The 13,655-nt window shown below is 34.7% G+C and overlaps 1 long non-coding RNA gene across 1 annotated transcript in view; it reads left to right on the forward strand.

Moving 5' to 3' along the window:
* Positions 1–373: 373 nt before the first annotated feature.
* The window catches only part of LOC105471087 (uncharacterized), a 70,393-nt gene continuing 57,111 nt past the window's right edge, over positions 374–13,655 (forward strand). The window contains exons 1-2 of the long non-coding RNA XR_980977.2: positions 374–440; positions 5,780–6,005. This is a non-coding gene — a long non-coding RNA (uncharacterized lncRNA). The remainder of the gene's footprint in view (positions 441–5,779; positions 6,006–13,655) is intronic.

The raw sequence follows: 13,655 nt of genomic DNA on the forward strand, positions 1-13,655 counted from the left end.
ATTAGAATAGGAAGGAATGTTGTTGGAGAGATTTAGAAGAGAAGTCATTTGCTGATGGCAGACTATGAGTTCCAAACATTACAATGAAAACTTTCTGTAGTAATGGAGGAATAAGAAATTAGGCTGGACCAGGAGCTACAGAGAGCCTTTTGAAGAGGGGAATCTTGGTCATAAGGAATGACCTGAGGTTTAGAGCTCCTTGTGATGACTGAGACAAGCAGAGATGTAGTCAAGGATGATATTCAAAATATTTTGCTAACAACCAGTATGGCATGGGCCCTCACCAGTCACAATGGGCACCAATGTGTCATAATAGCCCAGTTATGAAAAATTGTTATTTTGTTATCAGTAATTCCAAACTGAATCCCACTTTTGGATGATGGGGCTTGTTCTTATGGCAGTCTCCTCCTTGGGTTTGTTTTTTAGGGCAGTTTGGTATGGTAAGGCTGAAAATGTGTAGTTGGAGAATATTGGGAGTTCTTTGGGCCCCACCTTCAATTCCCCTAGGGCACTCTCAATTATAAATGTCTGTAATATATAGTTGTAATATTTTCTAAAAGAAATGAACTTGGAGTTCAAAGATATAAAAGAAACCCTTGCTCTGTATTGACTAATTGCTTGAGCTTTAGAAAGTACTGTAACTATTCTGGGCCTCAGTTCTCTCACCTATAGTATGAATTAGACTGGATTAAAACATTTCTAATGTCCCCTTTGGTGGTAAGGACTTGAAATATGACTTATAGCTTGCTTATAAACATTTGCTTCATCTACATTTTTCAGCTGAGGTGCTATTCCTACCTTGTCATTTGCACTGAGTCTTTTCAGTCTTTTGAAAAAAGTTCCCTACATCAAAATGTCCCTAACTTCAAACAAGTTATTTTCAGTCTATTATGTAGTGATTTTCTGATTTGGTAAGGAAAAAGAAACCACGGAATTTCTATTTTCTATCTTAAACTTGTTCAGTCTTTCTTCTACTTACTCTTTTAATACTCCTAAGGGAAAAATAATTTTTTTAAGTCTTCCGGGAGAATTTTTCATTTTTGCTAGATCCTACACATTTTCCTGAAAGTTTTTAAAGTACTTAACTGTTAAGTGCATTTAAATTATTCCTAAACTTTTCAAGACTTTTTTAAAATTTAAAGATTGCCTCCTTTGTGGTTAAAATGAAAAAGAAGAAACAAGGTACCCTGAAAAAGGACTCAAACTGTGTCGTCACTTGTTTAGACAGTTTCAAGGCCACTTAGACTGTTACTAAAAGTTCACCTTTTCTTAATGCTGTTCATCCTGCTACTTCTTTCTTCTTCTATGAAAAAATATTTCTAAACTAATTGTCAGGAATCTTTTGGATGCTAGACACAGAAGTGACTTAAATGGATTGTGTTAGTTACCCATTACTATGTCCCTAGTTGCTCTGAAACTGAGCTTCTTAAAAAGACCCACACGTGTTAGTCTGAAGGTGTCTCTGGGTCAGGAATCTGAGCACAGTTTAGCTTGGCTCTCTGTTTCATGGTCGCTCACAAGGCTACAGTCATGGTGTCAGCCAGATGTCAGCAGTATCATCTGGCAGCTAGTATGGTAAATGATCCATTACCTAAATCATTCAGTGGTTATTGGTGACATTCAGTTCCTTGGGCCACTGTTGGACAAGTGTCTTAGTGAAATTGGGGAGCTCCTTGACTCCTTTGTGAGCAGGAACTGGAGTGGCTCATTTCACTCAGCCTGCTGCTGGCCACTCCTCACAGGAGGGAGCATGCAAATTAAGTGAGTTCGGAAACTGGAGCAAAGGAAAGCTGGAACCACTGGCCACTTCTCTCTGGTGGGAGCAGGCCCTGTGTGGGCCCCACAGGGTTGTTCAAATGTATTATAATGCTCTTTTAGCAGTTGCTGTCCACAGATGGTTAAGTGTTAACCAGAGCAGTGTAGACTCAGGGCGAGAGCCTTTTACAGCCTGTCATCTTGGTACCCAGGTCCTTGTCCAGTGTCCAGGAAGAATCAGGTCTTGAAGGATGGTGAATGTGGAGGTGTTATTGAGTTATAAAGGTGGTTCTCATTTGAGATGGAAGCTGCCTCTGTCTGCTTAAAATTAGTTATCTTTATAGCCAGAATAAACAAATATAACTCAGTTTTCTACTTTTCTAGTTTTTATGAGCTAAACAGTTTAATAGAACCTCGAAGGCAGTCTTATCTGAACCCATCTATAGCATGAGAGAAAAAGCTCAGTCTTTGAATTCAGGCAGGTCTGGATTTGAAACTTCACTCTGATTAAGTGACATTACTTATTCTCTCTGAGTTTTAGTTTCCTCATTTATAAAAATGTGACATCTTTTGCACAGGTGGTTATGAGCAATAAAACAGTTACAGGAAAAGGTGCAATGCATGGCACATAGTAGCAATTAAATCAATTATTATTTTTACTACTGTAATATTTATAATTTAATATTAATATATTAATTTGTATTAATGATAGTTGTAATAATTATCACTCTTTTTACTTTCTCATTATGTTTTTTCCAAACAATAGAATTTCCTAAAAGCACAATAACAAGTTATTTCATTATTTATAATTATAATAATTATATTTGTTTGTAGGGTCAGGTATTTAAAAAGTATTTTTCCACTTTGTCCTGTGATGAGTTTTGTGTGTCTATTGCAATTCTATCAGCCAGAATGTAAATTTTGTAAGGCATGCTAGACTGAATTTAATTGTTAAACATGACTCATTCTTTTCATAAAGACAATACGAATTTTCTTGCAAGATAATGATAGTGCAACTCGGTAAATCATATTGGATTAAATATTTTATTCATATTTAGTGATCACTAGCCATATTGCATTAATATTTTATTAATATTTAGTAATTACTCTCCATGTGCTGTTTCATTGAGTTATAAAGATGGTTCTCAGTGGGATGGGGAGCTGGAAAGAGGATGGGGTGGGAAGATAATCTCCAACCATCTAGCTGCCTCTTCGACATTCAGATGCTGCTTCTCTTCTCTCCTCCGCCGCGCCACTATGTTCCTCTGCCAGTGGAGTTTGGGGTTTATATGGGCACAGGATAATGGGGAGGGGTTGGCCAAAAAGTAACATTCGGGTGCGAAAACAGGAATGACTGTTCTCATTTAGGGTCATGGGTCCAGGCTTGAGGGTGGAGCCCTCACCAGGGACCCTGCCCTCCTGCCTCCTTGTCTGTATCATTAGTTCCTCCCTTGTACTGACCAGAGGTCATCTGAGTTCCTCACCAAGTATCTCACCCTCATGGCAGCTGCTTTTTCACAGTTGCAAGCCAAGAAGGCAATTGAGAGAGCATGCTAGTAAGACAGAAGTCACAGCCTTCTGTAACCTAATCATGGTGTTGACATCTCATTCCTTTTGCCTTATTCTGTTCTTTAAAAGTAAATCATTAACCCATATTCAAGAGGAAGGATTACACTAAGCCATGACTACTAGAAAGTTGGACTACTGATGCTCATTTTAAAAGTCATCTGCCACACAGATTCACCCACATAATTGAAAAGGTGAAGTATAACTTGTCTTCAAGCACAAATGGATCCAGAAACTTTAAAGTTGCCATCAAATGTCAGTTTCTTTCCATCACCTTTACTCCAGTTAGTTTTATTCTTAGGTAAGTTATCCTTTTATGGTAGCCCATAATGGCTCCAGATGTTTATCCCACTTGTTCAGCAATTCAATGGAAAGAGAGTGTTTCTTTCCTATCACTTCCAGCAGAAGTCTTGGGATTACAACCACCGATCCTTTGAGTCCCATGATCATTCTTTAATCAATCTTATATTGGCCATTCCAGGCCATGTCCCTTTTCCTGAAGGAGAAGGGACATCCTCATCTAAACAGCATGGGGTGAGACATCCATGTTGTCATCTCCATGCTGTCCCATGTTTAGTGAGACATCCGCACCTAAACAGCATGGACTGAGAATTGTGGAGAAGTCCTGGCTCAGAGAATATTAGGATGCTGTTTTCAAAATAAGTTGCAAAGGATTATGGCCATAAACAAAACAACAACAAATAAGTCAGGCTGTTCTACTTTAACACAGATGGATCTAAATGGAACATGAAAGGCACATTCCTGTTTGGGGCTCTGCTGCTGAATGATAGTTCAAGGACTCTGGACGTACCATCATTGTCACACTGGAATAAACCAGACACCTCCATGACTTAGTGCATATAATGTGTGAGACATTGTGCTAGGAACTTGTATGTGTTCTCACAGAATACTTGCGGCAACCTTATAAAGTTGGAATTGTTTCATCTTTACAGAGACGGGAGTATGTTTTGACATTTGAATTCAAATCAAAGCCATACTGACCCCAAAATAGTGCTATCATGATACCATAATATATGCCAGAGTATACAAATATTTTTTATCCTGTTCTATTTTACACTTTTAAAAATGAGAAACTTGTATTTATATTTTTTGCTTTGTTTTATGTTTGGCTTTGTTTTATCAAATCATACTTTATTAAAGTGTGATTTGATATCTTGCATAATTTATAGTTTAGCAATCAAATAATTTATGGAAATAAACTTGCCTAATAGGATTTGAGGCACCAAAGTATATGTTGGTACTATGTTTTAAAAAACCAGGGTAAAAAATGGAAAAATATAGTCAGGGAAAATGAGGAAGCAAAATTTTTAAACAATTCTGGAACTGGAGTTGATCTTATCAAAGAAGTGTCTTTCATTTCTCTTTTTCTGGGCATCTTTATAATTTTTAGTGTACCCCCTTAATATGGAAAATATGGGAAAAATTAGTAAAAAAGAATAAATATAATTATACTTGATAACACATAATAAGAACCAAATAAATGACTAATTGCAGAACAGAAAATATAATTCCATGTGACAGCTGTTTTTATCTCTTTGAACCTCAGTTTTTCCATCTGTACAGATAGTGATAATCATTTAGGTTGTTTAAAGAATAGGAATAATGTATAAATATCAGGGTGTGCAATATGTAATGTCTGTTCAATAAGGTTTTTATGCCATTATCCGAACAAATTGAAATATTGACCTACATAGACTCACAAAGTAATCAATCTATTCAAATAAATAACTTAAATAAGTCTAGTTTGATTTCATAATTTTTTAATGGTACAAACTATTATTCGTTAGGGAAGGAGTAAAAGTACAAGAACTGAGTATGTAAAAGCCATGTGACTCCCTAAATGCCAAGAATGTTCTCTTAGAAGTCACATCTTCCTGGGGACCATAAACTCTTCTTGGGTGACTGACCAGAGCAACACTCTGGGAAGACAGTAATTTTCAAGACATTTTATCTGGCTCTTTTTTTTTTTTTTTTTTTTTTTTTTTTTTTTTTTTTTTTTTTTTTTTTTTGAGACGGAGTCTCGCTCTGTCGCCCAGGCTGGAGTGCAGTGGCGCGATCTCGCCTCCCGGGTTCACGCCATTCTCCTGCCTCAGTCTCCCGAGTAGCTGGGACTACAGGCGCCCACAACCGCGCCCGGCTAATTTTTTGTATTTTTAGTAGAGACGGGGTTTCACCGTGGTCTCGATCTCCTGACCTTGTGATCCGCCTGCCTCGGCCTCCCAAAGTGCTGGGATTACAGGCGTGAGCCACCGCGCCCGGCCTATCTGGCTCTTTTATATTCTTAAGTTTTAATTATTATTTGGGTGACTCTTAATGGACTGTTACTCATTTTTTAGATATTTCTGAATTTACACATAATATTGGTGGTAATTGTCTGAAGAGTTTTGGAGCATCTCGATATTTGTAATCAAAGTTGTTAATGTTTTGTTTGCCCAAGGGAATTCTTCATCTTTTGGGTCTTGGAAGGAGTAGAGGCAGTCTCCCATATGAAAGATGAAAGCTGCAGCTACCTGCTTTACAGGATTCCTGTGGAACATGCGTGCAATCCAGGCCACTATGGGAATATTGAGTAAAATTTGAAAGAAGAGAGGAAGTTGTCCACAAACAGATCTGGGGGGACAAGCATTCCAGAAAGGAGGAAGAACATCTCCAAAGGCCCCAAGGTACAGGTGCTTGGTATATTTAAGGAATAGCAAGCCATTCAGTCTGGCAGGAGTCTTGTGAGCAAAGGGCTGGGTAGCAGATTTACAATCATATGCTATACACGTTATCCCAAGAACACTTTAAAACAGAAGAAATTGGGACCAAGAGAGGTTAAGTGATTTGCCCAAGTTTTCACAATAAGTAGCAAAACCAAAAGACAGAGGCTCCTCTTCATACCCTGTCTTGTGTTTTTACTATGATGCCATTGTGTGTTCTACTTGAAACTGCCTTAATATTTTCTTTATAACTTCATTGTGAATTTTTTGTTAAAGCAATCAGAAGTCAGGAATCATGCCTTCGCAGGTTGGATTTTATATAGCACAAAGTTCCAGTAGATGTTTTCTAAATACTTTTGATGAAACATTGTAACAGCAGGCTTATCTTTCTCCTTTATTTATCCAAGTAGACTTGGCTGAGACTCCCAATTGAGCAGAAATATTTTAGTGTCGATGTATCTGATTATCTAGCTGTTTAGCAAATACGCTTTATACCTACATTATATTATTTATCTTAAAACCATTTAAAAATTTTACATGGAATCTAAAATTGTTTGTATATTCAAAACATTCAACTAAGGAAACAAAAGATAAAATCATATTTAATAGTTGAAATCATTCATAGCATAATGGCATATAGACACAGACACACCCACACTCACACACATACACACACACACACACATACCCAGAACTAAATGAGTGTTCAAGTCACAAATATTTTTTAAATCCCTAATGAAGAATTAAATGGATATTTATTGGCAATAGAGCAGTATAACAGACAGGTGATTTAATTTGTGTTATTTTAAAAATGTAATTATTAAATATTCATGACATATTATACTTTACAAGACTTAACTACTTATACAAAAATCATATGGTGAAGATAAAATGCAGACAAAGAGTCTGGGTTCCCACAGCCACTGACCCCCAAATGACCTGCTAATAAATGCCAGATTCTCATCTTGTAAAACTCCTATGGGAGAATAATAAAGGGTGAACATTTGGTCCAACATTTATTATTTTAAAAAACAAGCACCTTTAGTTTTCCTTCAAGAGAATCATTTTCCTGCTCTATACAAGTCTTTGGCCTTTATGAAAATGTGTACCGCATGTCATACAGCTAGAGTCATAAATTTGGGCAGTTACACACGGAAGTTCAGACATCCGGTCCAACCAATCTAGATGATTCAAATTCAAGTTAATTTTTACACTAACATTTTCCTAATTCCCAGTACATTTACCAGCTAATTATGTAATTGTTCATTTTTCTTGCACCATAGCTTTAGTTGTGAAATTTTAGGGAATAAACATATGTAGATTCAAAACAGAAATACAGTGGATCTAATTAGCTGTGTTATTAGTAAATACGCGAGGCCAGAGATTCCCAAACTTTTTAAAATCTGAGCAACTACAGAACAGATACAGCATACTGAAAAGAATAATAAGGTTGTGACAGATGCAGATATAAACTAAAACATATAGAAAACGTACTGAGACGTGACACAAAACTAAGAGGTCAGGAATAGGTGTTTCAAAAGATATCTACAGATCTCCATACCTTTACAGTTCTTCCTTAACAAAAGCATCTCCTTTAATCTCTGTATTTAATAGATGCTATGACTCAGGCCAGCAAGTTTGTGCTGGGACCAAAGACCTAGCCTATAGATAAATATTTAATCTAAAGTAGAGTGGTAACAAAATTTTGTTCCATGGACTGAATGTTCCATGTTGGATAATAGCAAATCCACTTAATCACGTCCTATCTAGGGAAAAAGGAATGCTAATTACATCTTAAAAGGCATATAATTAGCATTTGCAGATTTCCCTAGTCTTCAGAATCTCCCTATGGTTTGCTGAGAATCTTAGTGTTTGAAGCTCTGGGACACAGATGAGTGTTTGTGTGGACAATGAAAGATTCCCCAAGCTATTTTCTATTTCTTTCATAATGTAATCTTATGGCAGGGTCACCGAAAGTACTCAGTGAGAGTATCTTCAAAAGAAAAGACCTGGGTCTTGATGGCAATATGTGCTAGATGGAGTAGGAGTTGGGAAGTGGTGGCGAAGAGGAGGCAGGGGAAGAGAAAGAATAGAAAGAGGAAGAGAGAGTGAAGGAATGGGAAGTTACAAAAACATAAATACTTGTCAATTTATTTTATCTAAAAACCCATAAATCCCAAAACCCATGAAGAAAACTAAATTAAGGTAGAGAACCAATAAAATAAACACTAACAGTTGGAATTTTAATTCAAAGCAGATAAAATAAAAATGTATAGAGCTTTGGAATAAGTATAGTATGGAGCTTCAAAGAAGCAAAAGAAGGAAAACTATCCAGTAGGTAGAAATAGTGAAATAAAAGGTGAGTAAGAAATAAAATCAAGAAGAAACCTTAAATGAATAAATCCCAAATAGAATAAACTCTAGAACAGAAGTGATTCTATCTTTCCTGCAGTGGAAGGCTTAATGGCAGAGTGGGGAGTGTGGGCATAGTAGACAGAGAGCCCAGGTTTGAATGTGAGCTCTGCATTTTTAGCTGCATTACTTTTTGCAAATGACATAACTTTTCTATGTCCTAGTTTCCTCAACTACAAAATGGAAATAAAATTATCTTCTATCTCAAAAAGTTATTATAAGAATTAAATAAGTTAATTATTTTAAAGTACTTGGAATAGTGCCAATATAGTAGTAGTGCCAATAGTAGTTGCTTAGTAAACGTGAGCCATAATTACTTCTTTCCTGTATGTTTGAAATAGTTCATAGTAAAATATTGTTATAAAAGGAATTGGCCAGGTGTGGTGGCTCACGCCTGTGATCCCAGCACTTTGGGAGGCCAAGGTGGGTGAATCACTTGAGATCATGAGTTTGAGACCAGCTGACCAATATGGTGAAACCCCATCTCTACTAAAAGTACAAAAATTAGCCAGGTGTGGTGGTAGGCGCCTGTAGGAGAATTGTTTGAACCTGGGAGGTGGCGGTTCAATAAGCCGAAATCGCGCCACTGCACTCCAGCCGAGGTGACAGAGTGAGACTCGGTCTCCAAAAAAAAAAAAGGAACGAAAGTGACATTAAACCCATATTATAAAATATAATTAGCTGAGAATATGCTTATAAAATAAATACAAATTTCAAAATTCTTTCAAAGAAGATATATAATGTGAAATATTAATTTTAACAGAAATCTGATTCAAAAATATCATATTTTATTAATTAAGACTATTAAGACTATGAGTGAGGCAGAGAAGAAATAAGGTAATTTCTCTATTTTGAGAAACTCCAGAAATATCATTTTTATTTATATAAAATATAATATGCAAAAAAGGAAAAAGTCAAATAGTATAAACATCATAGAATAGAAAACAATGAAAAAAGCAAAAAAGCCTAGAAAAGTAGAAATTAAGAATGAGGGTGCCAGATATAAGAATAGATATATATCAATAATCTAAAAATATATGTAAACTCTCTAAATGATGTTATATAAAGATAAAACCTTAAGTGTTGAATTAAAAAGCAACATGCTATTATCTGCTATTTAAAATAGACAAACCAAAATCCAAATTACACACCTGTCTGAAATTAAAGAATGTTGAAAATTTATTAGGAAAATTAAAAATTTAAATAAAGAGTAGCTTAGTTGGTAACCAATAAGTAAATATAACCAAGAGGGTAATTTTAAATTGATGAAATACATTCTACAATTCTGATGAAATCATGAATTTTATGACCCTTTCATGCTATAATATCAAAATACATAAAGGAAAAAGAAGGCAAAGAACAGATAATTTTACAAAAGGTACAATTATTGCATACAGACATTAAAGATGTTCTCTTAATCTTTGATAGATGGTGGAATAAAAAAATCAGGTCATAGAGAGCTCATATAACCTTAAACAAGGTTTGACATTTCTTATAAGCATATATAACTCTAATAAGTGTAAGATTTTTAACATGATATAATTCTGTGTATATACAAATTATATAGCTTACTATTCTATAAGCAGACAGATTATTTGGCAAATGTACGATGGTTGGACAAACACTTTAAACAATTTTCAATTGTTGTAGAAAATAGTATTTACTTACTCAGTATTTTCTCCTCATAATGTGATAGAGATGACCTTATTAGCAAAAGCTTAAACAACCAAGCAAATAACTTTTTGTTCATCTGAGCTTTTGTTAATTGATTTCTACTTAAATACACTATGAAATTTAAAATCACTTTTCTAACTAACTTGGATCAAAGAGGAGATCAAAACTGCATTTGTAGAGTATTAAGAAAATATTATCTGTACCAGAAGATAGAAAAAAGATAGAAAGCTATCCAATTCATGTTATGAAACTAGCATAACCTTGATACCAAAACCATAAAGAAGAAGACATCACGCACAAAAAATTAAAGAACACTTTTTCATATTAATGTAGACACAAAATTATAAATGGAATGTAATACTAGGAAACACTGGCAGAATTACTCACCCAAACCAAGTAGGATTGATCCCCCAAATGTAACAAATTTTTAGTTTTCTCTTGTGATCATTGCATCATCATTATAAACAAAACTATCCATATGAGAATTTTAATAGAAGCCTCTTCAAAAGGAATTTTAATACAATCATAGAATATCAGTAGACAACCTATCTGTGCTCCAAGTTCTTCATTTGTAAAATGCAAATACTAATGGCATGTGCCTCAGAACTTTGTTGTGGGAATTAAATATATTAATTTAGTTAATATGTTAACAGTGACTTAAAGTATGAAATAAATATTAACTACTATTTTAAGAGCTATATCCTTTAAATGTAGACAAATAGGGCTATATTGTTTAGTATAATAAAGACTATCTCTTTTAACAGAGCCAACATGATATTTAACTGGGAAACAGTGGAGTTATTGCCACTGAAATGATTAAAAATGTGATATTACATGAGTAATATTTTCTAACTTTTTAATAAAAATTCCAGCCAACATTTATTATTTAAAACAAAAATAAGAGAATAATGATTGACTGAAGAGGGCAAAAATAGTAATTTTTATATAGTTTGCTTACATCTGTTGAAAACATTTTAACTTATAGAAGTTTGTAACTCATTGAATTCTGCAAAATTGAAAGATGTAAAATAAATATATAAAAATTCACAGCTTTTCTTTACAACAAAAATAGAAGTAATGATAGTTAAAAAGACTATTTTCTCATTAATATAAATAATATAAAATAGTAAAGAAAAATCCTAATGATTTAAATGGTAGAGCATGTGAAGCAAGCTACTCATGTGTATGGGTAGCTATCAGAGAAGGATAGCACATGAAGAACTGCGCTATGTTCCTGGATAGAAATGTTGAACATTGTGAATATAACAGGTTTTCCTAAGTTAAATCATGTGATAGAAAAAATAAGAACAAGTGAACGGTAAAAATTAAAACAAGGATTAAATAAATCACTCATAATTGAACCACCCTATTGTCAACATCTTGGTGTAAATTTCTCTCTCTCTTAAAACAACAACCCAAATCATATTGTAAATGATACTGTTTTGTATCATTTAAAAAATGGATACATCAAAAATAGAAAATTAAAAATAGATACATCATGCTCAACCTTTCAAGTTGTATAAATTAGAAATTGTGTTCAGCTTTGAATAGCTGAGACCAACAATAAAGAGAAGAATAAGTTAAACAAGGTAGAAGTTTATTTATAGAGATGGGAGGCAAGGAAATACTGGGTAGAAGAGGGCAGTTTCCCAGCAAAGGCCCTAAATGGGAACAGGCATTTCTATTTTCACATCCAACTGTTGCCTTTTCCAAGACCACTCTGGCCTGCCACACCCCTATCTTGTGCCCATATAAACCCCAAGCTCCACTGGCAGAACAGAGCTGCACAGCAGAGAAGGAGCATTTGAACATTGAGGGGGATTTGGCTGGGGAGAGTTGGAGAGGAGATTGGCCATGGGATGGCTGAACTCCAGGGGATGATCATCTTCCCACTCCATGCCCTTTCCAGTTCCCCATCCATCCTGCTGAGAGCCACCTCCATCACTCAATAAAATTCCCATATTCACCATCCTTCAAAGTCCATGTGACTTGTTTCTTCCTGGATGCCAGACAAGGACCCGGGTACCAAGAGGTCAAGGTGTAAAAGGCTGTCACCCTGACTCTCCAGTGGTTAACACTTAGCCATCCACGGGTGGCAAAGCTAAAAGAGCATTATAACATCCCTTGACACTGCCATGGGGCCGGAGCTCAAAAGCACACGCTGTGGCTCACCTGTGGGCTCCCTCTCCCATAAGTGGTTTGAGTGCATGATAACCAAATAAATGAGCCACCCCCTTTACAAGGGGTCCTGAAGAGGAGCCAAGGTAATTCTCCTATCTGATTATTTTTTTGACCATAAGTATGTATGGAGAAAAGAATTCCAAGGTTGGTATGGTGGATCCTGAGTATTATCAATGTCCAGTTTTGTTTCAGATTTTATCTGTACTGTTCTCACTTGAGGGGGCTATCTTCAAGGACATTTCTCAGTCCATCCAACAATCACATATGTGTTGCAGCCTGGAAGATAATGAGAAAGAAAAATGGTGCACCTTACAGTCTAGAAATATACAAAAATGGTTTCAGCCTCTGTAGTGAGTAAGGAAGTCCAAGTTAGACAACATGATAACACTTACCATAATGTCAATCTCAGACAGTTAAAATTTCATAGTATTCTTTCTGAAGTAATGTTATGGCTATTCTCATATCGTGCAGATACTTGGATAAATTAACACTTTGTAGAGTGTTAATTTATTTGTAGAGTGTAGAGTTATTTAGCAATACATGTTAAAAACAAAAAAAGTAGATGTCTACTACTACTTTTAGGAATTATTGTGAAATAATGCAAAATGATTTTAATTCAATAATTTTCATGCATTATTTTTACAACAGGAAAAAATTGGGAATAAAGTTTCTGCTTAGTGAAAGGAGAGATTTATAAAATTTATGGTATAATTATAAATGAAATATTTTATAAATATTAGGATTGAGGGTTTGGAGAATTTTAAATTGGTTGGAGATGCTTTATGTAAAACAGTTGTAGAATAAAAGCAGAGTGTAGGCTGAAACTATGTGGTCTCCACCTATAATATGTAGATGTGCAAAAAATCAATGATAAGTTATAAAATATTAAGACTGCTTATCTCTGTTAGAATTCACCTTAATTCCTATTTTCTTATTTCTTTTATACTTTCTAAATTTTCTGCATGATTATTGCATGTCTTCTGTAATTGGAAAAACATTTAAAAATTGTAGTAATTAACACTTAGGTGTAATTTTTAAAAAAAGCTTTATTAGCTTACCATATATAGAAAATATTTTATATTTAAGTATTTTTGTATAACCTATATTAGCATATTCTGAGACTATTTTAAGGCTTAGGAATATGTATTGAGATGTGAAATTTCCATGATATATTTGAATTTACATTATCTTCCATTTATATTATTTATATTGATGTATCATTCAGAGCTATATCAGAAATTTCCTCTTTTAATTGTTTGATTTCTGAGGTTAATGATTAGAAAACAGAGTAAACATATCTAAGAAAATGGCACCTTCACTATTAGTTCACTGGGAAAGATGAAAATG

This window comes from Macaca nemestrina, chromosome 6 (genome assembly GCF_043159975.1).
Source record: "Macaca nemestrina isolate mMacNem1 chromosome 6, mMacNem.hap1, whole genome shotgun sequence".
NCBI lineage: Eukaryota > Metazoa > Chordata > Mammalia > Primates > Cercopithecidae > Macaca > Macaca nemestrina.